The 7,190-nt window shown below is 37.9% G+C and overlaps 1 long non-coding RNA gene and 1 pseudogene across 2 annotated transcripts in view; one reads left to right on the top strand and one right to left on the bottom strand.

The window, feature by feature from the left end:
- LOC110267928 overlaps positions 7-7,190 on the top strand; it is a 15,090-nt gene continuing 7,906 nt past the window's right edge. The window contains exons 1-2 of one of the 2 annotated variants that reach the window (XR_002355903.1): positions 7-164; positions 806-986. This is a non-coding gene — a long non-coding RNA (uncharacterized LOC110267928). Of the gene's footprint in view, positions 165-805; positions 1,333-7,190 lie in introns of those variants that run through there. The other variant, XR_002355902.1, reaches the window with a different exon arrangement.
- On the bottom strand, positions 2,848-4,232 carry LOC107623058 (annotated as a pseudogene).

The following is a 7,190-nucleotide window of genomic DNA, read 5'->3' as shown; positions in this document are numbered from 1 at the left end:
CCCCACCATTCCCCTCTTCGACACTACCCCACCATTCCCCTCTTCGCCAGCGCCACCGTCTCCCTTCTTCTCCCTGCCGTCACCATTCTTCCTGGTCCCTGAGCTTGAAGGCGCGATTCAACTCCAGTCTGCAAGCTTTACCGTGGTTGGTGCCTCAGATTCTGGTAGGTTGTGGTCTCCTCTTTGATTTTGCTGTATTTTTCACTTTTATGGTTGCTGCTGTGTTGTGGTGGGTTTATTAAAGTTTCACTTTCAGAGAAAAAAATTAATCTTTTTCTATAAATAGATAGTGTATATTTTTTTTACTAGGAATAAGGTGCTAACTTATATAATTAATGATATAAATTCTTAAAGTTTTACGTTATCATCGAACAAAAGTGTAGAAGAATATGTATCTGTTTATGATGAGTAACGACATGTGTTATACGATAGCTCTTCAAGTCTTCATCATTATTTGTCAAACTCCTAAATTGGAAATTTTGATTAGGTCTCATATAGGGATAAAAAAGTATCTTCTAAACCAATCAAAACCTTAGATTTTCTTTATTAATGAATAAATGTATGTGATTATTCATGTGGACTATCTTTGAGTTTTGACCAATGAAAGAATTGCAAAATAAAATATAAGGGACTATTATGGCGGGTGCATGCAATTTCAGCTAGTAATGTGAAGGTTCATTATTGCTAATTTGCTATGTTAATTTTAGTGAATTTAATGTGTTATGTTGAATGTTGCATATTGAGTACTACCATTTTAGGATATGATGTTGTTTGGCGGGAGAATTGAGTGCTGTTTTTTGTTTAGTTTTGTTTTGAGGTAGGTAATATTTCTCAATGGAAGAATGCTGCAATATTGTTGGACAGTGATGATGAGGCCATGAGGGTAGTGTGAGTTCATCATTGAGTGCCTGGACAGGCAACGAATAGGTGCACGTTGATCAGGAGACTCTGCTCCAACAAGCTCTTGATGCATTAGATGAGAAAAGGTAATTAGTTATTTCACTTGTGATCAAACTTTAGAAGAGTTTTTAACATTGAAATTTGCAACCATAAATTATATGAATGCGTATACTAATGAGTCTAAGTGCATCTTAGAACAAAGAAGTGATTTAGCATGAAAACTTGCAATGGTAAAGTTAAATGAACATGGAACGAAGTTCATATTTGGTTATGCTTATCTTGGAAGAAAGTAGTTGTTTCAATTTTGTAGGTAGCTCTCTTAGCAAGGTTATTAGTTTAAGCTGTTCTGAACCTGTAATAAGCTTCTATAGTATGCTAAATGTATTCACAGTTTTTGCTTATTCTATTTAAACCACCACCATTTCATTTCGAGCCTAAGGCTTTTCTATCTTAAGACATTTAATAGTAATGTGTAGCGTCAGTTTGTGGAGAAGTTAGAATCTGCTTTTTCTCATTATACAATTATTTGATTTCTAGTACTTTTATCCGTAATAACATTATCGAAATATAAATATTTTAAAATTATGTCAGTTTTGTTCTGATATTATAAATTATGGCATAAAAGACTTATAAAATCACACTACTTTTACAAAAAAAAAATCCTTAGGGACAAAAGTTTCAGGCGACTAAAAAGACCAGAGTCTCCGTAAATAAAAAAAAATCAAATTATAAGATTTAGTAATTATTTTCATAACTGAATCTTGATTCTAACTTTTAATCACAATATTAGTATTACTAATGAATAATTTAAATATAGTAGTCTTTGAGTACTTGCCACTTGAGTGAAAGCTCGAAAATTCTTTAAAAGGTGAGACCGAAGAAGAAATTGGCAATGGCTACAATGCCATGTTATCAGACCCATTCGGTCCATATTTTCTTGGCCTACCACGTTTTTTTTTACTGTTGTTCCATCCATTCCCACACTCACCGGCGAAACACCAAGCTGCATCCGAGCCAGAAACTTGGCTCGGAGCTTTCCTCCTTGGTGCCACATGATATGCCGAGGGAGCTTCCGCCTCTATCACCGTAACTTTAGAACTAATAGTTTCTCTTGCCTCATCTTTATTAACCAATTCCTTCTAAGTTTATACAATCAAATCAACATCTGTTACTTTGATGATATTCCAGAGACTTCGGTAGAGATTCTTTTAAAGATTTATATCTTTGTATTAAGATTTCTTTTTTAGCTCTTTCAAGAACTTTCACTACTGTTGGTTGTTTTTTTTTTCCTACCTTAAGTTTCTTGATTTGTTGAATAAAAATTTTTAATGTTTTTATTTTTCTATTAATGATGAAATATCTAGTGACACATTTTGATTTGTCAAATTATTAATATAAAATATAAATTATAAATTATATATAAAGTGAAAATAGTAGAGAAAAATAGAAAAAGGTAAAAAGGTAGATAATCGAATGCAGGAAGGGAGTTTATTAATATTAGAGAGAAATATTTTATCTCAATTTTAATATTTGAAGTAATGTCATGTTGCATATTTTGATTTTTAAATTTGTAATTAGTCATTGATAATAATATATAAAAGAGATAGAGTGAGTGAAAGAATGAGAGAGATAGAGAAGGGAAAAGAAAGAGGAAAAAAGTCTTTAATTTAAAAAATATTTAATTTTAATTGCAATAAAAGAGTGACATATATCATTTTTTAGTTGTAAATTTAATAATGTGTAATAAATAATAGATGTTTCCTTCTGTAATTTACCTAATATATGTTTCTAAAGGGACATAATGATGAGTCATTATAGCTATATCTGTTTTTTACTTTGAGAAAATGACAAATTAGTCCCTGACTTTTTACTCCGCGGACATTTTAGTCCCTAACAATTGGAAAATACTTTTAAGTCACTGACGTCCTTAAAAGTTAGACGGATCAGTCCCTCCGTCCATAAGCCACCGTTAGACCTAACGGAAAAGGCTGACGTGGCTTCCCCTCTGCTTACCTGGTATCACGGCTTCCCACGTGGCACGTTAGTGGAATGGAGCTTTTGAAAAATGGACACATAAGTCCCTGTCGCTCAAAACGACGTCGTTTTGTGTGCTGCCCTCATCCTTGTGTAAGTGAAGAAGTAAAGAAGCAAGCTTTAAGTTGATCATCTTGAAGTAGGCTTCTGTAACAATGCAGTGAGAAAAACCTCAGCATTCTTGATGCCACTAGCATCAGCTTTATTCCCAGTGGCCCACTTCACCTTTTTGCAACCTAATTTTTCAATCAATGGCGCATACAGCTTTTCAAGGTCCACCCCTTTGCTGAAAAATCTGTCAATCCACAAGTACCCTCCACCTCTCAAAACCCTATCCACATCAAATAGCAAGAACTTCATCATCGTCACCGAAATCCATCGGTTCACGGCACGCCCGTACCGCACAAGGTCCACCACTCCGTCGAACACAGGCAGCCGCTGCTGCAGCGACACGTGAAGTGACACAAGCCCCCTCAGCGCCACCGCCTCGCTGTATGGCGCACCCACGCTCATAGTCATCACAACTGTCACGTTGCGAAGCTTCATCGTGGCGGCGAATGACCCGGTGCCGCCACCGACGTCGAGGCCTAGCCAGATAACTGACTTTGCAGACTTGGCGATCTGGAAGAGCTGCGAGATCGGGAGATCGAGATCGGTCTTGTAGGTTATGAACTTGGACGAATCGGAGGAAGGGTTGAAGCCTAGGTTAGGGTTTTGGCGGTGGAAGCAATCGAAGGATTTGCAAGGGTAATGGTCCCAAATTACAGAGGAATCGGGGAGTGAAGAAGGGAAAGGGTCTTGAGGGAGAGGGGATGAGGGTTTGTGCGGCGCGGATCGGGAGAAGCAGCGGCGGCGGGGAGGGGGTGGCAGCCACAGAGGATAAGAGATTCGGCGAGGTCAGAGTCGGAGGGGCAAAGGGAGAAGGGAGTGTAGGACATGTACTTGTGGAGGAGGTCAGGGTGGTTGTCGCAGGAAGAGGCTATCGGGTTGAGGTGGGAGTGTAGGAGTAGATCTGGTGGGATGGTGGAGGAGGTGGTGGTTGTGTCAGTGGAGTGTTGGAGGCGCGTGAGGTGGTTGATGGAGGCGCGTATTGTGTGGAGCTGGTGGAGGAGCTGGTCGGGGATGGGAGTGGGTGGTTTGGGGGATTTTGGCGATTGGAGAGTTGAAGAGAGGTGATAGAGTGAGAGGATGTTGGTGGCCACCATTGCCATCCGAAGAACAAGGTTCAGTGTCATTATGGTGAATGCCAAAGCCATTTCTTCCCTTCCTCTCTTGCTGCACACAAAACGACATCGTTTTCAACGACAGGGACTTATGTGTCCATTTTTCAAAAAGCTCCATTCCCACTAACGTGTCACGTGGAAAGCCGTAATACTAGATAAGTAGAGGGGAAGCCACGTCAGCCTTTTCCGTTAGGTCTGACGGTGGCTTATGGTTGGAGGGACTAATCCGTCCAACTTTTAAGGACGTCAGGGACTTAAAAGTATTTTTCAATGGTCAGGGACTAAAATGTCTGCGGGATAAAAAGTCAAGGACTAATTTGTCCTTCTCCCTCTATATATATATACACACACGCGCGCCACGGTTTGCCTATGTTTGGTTGTGTTGAAAATGGAAATTATCTTAGGTCTCTCCTGATTGTATGTTCAAATTCCCCACTAACTATTTGCAATTGTCCAAAATATTTCATCGCCTAAATAATTCTTTTAGTTCAAGTAATTTCATATTATATAAGTTACAGTTTATTTGAGGGAAACATAAAATATCTCATATTTATATGAATCACTGGTGCACGAAATTGTGATGTCCAGGCTCGAACAATCCCTGGCAACGTGAGCAACTTGGTGCGCGTAATCGTAATTACACACTCATAATTTGTCACAACTTCGATACAACTAACCAGCAAGTGCACTGGGTCGTCGCATTAATCTGAGGAACAGCAGAGCTCTACACCTTAATCTTTGAAGTGTAGAAACTCTACCGTATGAAAATACATAAGTGGAGGTCCAGGCATGGCCGAGATGGCCAGCCCCCTAAACGAGATCAATAGTCTCCTAAGATGAACAATGGATTAAAACTGAGACCAAAGATGGTCAAAAAGACTAGTAAAAGGTCCTACTTATAATAAACTAGTCACTAGGGTTTACATGAGTAAGTAATTGATGCATAAATCCACTTCCTGGGCCCACTTGGTGTGTGTTTGGGCTGAGCTTAAGTGTAGCACGTGCAGAGGCCATTTGTGGAGTTGAACGCCAGTTTCTGTGCCAGTTTGGGCGTTCAACTCTGGTTTTGGATCCTTTTCTGGCGCTGGACGCCAGATTTGGGCAGAAGGCTGGCGTTGAACGCCAGTTTACGTCGTCTATTCTTGGCCAAAGTATGGACTATTATATATTGCTGGAAAGCCCTGGATGTCTACTTTCCAACGCAATTGGAAGCGCGCCATTTCGAGTTCTGTAGCTCTAGAAAATCCACTTTGAGTGCAGGGAGGTCAGAATCCAACAGCATTAGCAGTCCTTCTTCAACCTCTGAATCTGATTTCTGCTCAAGTCCCTCAATTTTAGCCAGAAAATACCTGAAATCACAGAAAAACACACAAACTCATAGTAAAGTCCAGAAATGTGAATTTAACATAAAAACTTATGAAAACATCCCTAAAAGTAACTATATCCTACTAAAAACATACTAAAAACAATGCCAAAAAGCGTATAAATTATCCGCTTATCACAACACCAAACTTAAATTGTTGCAAAATATTTTTTTAATTTTCGAAAATAACTAAGAATTTTGAAAAAGATTTGATTTTTGAAAAAGATTTTGAAAAAGATAAGATTTTCAAATTGAAAATTTGATTTGACTCATAAGGAACAACTTTGATTTTTTTTTTTTTAAATTTTTGAAAAAGTCAACTTAATTTTCGAATTTGATGAGAGAAAAAGGGAAAGATATTTTTTTTTTTGAATTTTATAATGAAAGAGAAAAACAAGAAAAATGATGCAATGCATGAAATTTTTAGATCAAAACAATGAATGCATGCAAGAATGCTATGAATATCAATATGAACACCAAGAACACTATGAATGTCATGATGAACATCAAGAACATATTTTTGAAAAATTTTTAATGCAAAGAAAACATGCAAGACACCAAACTTAGAATTCTTTAATGCTTAGACACTAAGAATTCAAGAATGCATATGATAAACATGAAAAGACACAAAACAAAAAATCATCAAGATCAAACAAGAAGACTTACCAAGAACAACTTGAAGATCATGAAGAACACCATGAATGCATGAAATTTTCGAAAAATGCAAGATGCACATGCAATTGACACCAAACTTATGATATGACTCAAGACTCAAACAAGAAACACAAAAATATTTTTGATTTTTATGATTTTCTAATTTTTTTGTAATTTTTTTTTTCGAAAATTAATTTGAAAAAAGGAAAATAAGGATTCCAAAATTTTTAATATGAATTCCAGGAATCTTGCATTCTTAGTCTAAAGCTTCAGTCCAGGAATTAGACATGGCTCACTAGCCAGCCAAGCTTTCAATGAAAGCTCCGGTCCAAAACACTAGACATGGCCAATGGCCAGCCAAGCTTCAGCAGGTGATTGAGGATCAACAGCAGGTTGATTAGCAACAACTAGCTTGCTCTTGATAACAAATTGCAAGCCTCAGTCCAAATAAATTTAGACATGGCTTTACAGCTGGCCAGGCTTCACATGCTTCATGAAACACTAGAATTCATTCTTAAAAATTTTGAATAAAATTTTGAAAATATTTTTATTATTTTTTTTTTCGAAAACAGATGAAAAATTTTTTTGAAAATATTTTTGAAAAATTTTTGAAAAGAAAACAAAACGAAAAGAAAATTACCTAATCTGAGCAACAAGATGAACCGTCAGTTGTCCAAACTTAAACAATCCCCGGCAACGGCGCCAAAAACTTGGTGTTGTTGCCGGGATTGGGATCTCAGACGATTCTTGGCGCCAAACAGGAACAATTAAGTCCCCGGCAACGGCGCCAAAAACTTGGTGCACGAAATTGTGATGTCCAGGCTCGAACAATCCCTGGCAACGTGAGCAACTTGGTGCGCGTAATCGTAATTACACACTCATAATTTGTCACAACTTCGATACAACTAACCAGCAAGTGCACTGGGTCGTCCAAGTAATACCTTACGTGAGTAAGGGTCGAATCCCACGGAGATTGTTGGTATGAAGCAAGCTATGGTCACCTTGCAAATCTCAGT

This window comes from Arachis ipaensis, chromosome B10 (genome assembly GCF_000816755.2).
Source record: "Arachis ipaensis cultivar K30076 chromosome B10, Araip1.1, whole genome shotgun sequence".
NCBI lineage: Eukaryota > Viridiplantae > Streptophyta > Magnoliopsida > Fabales > Fabaceae > Arachis > Arachis ipaensis.
Note: the sequence above shows the minus strand (reverse complement) of the source record. Positions and strands in the feature narration are given on the sequence as shown.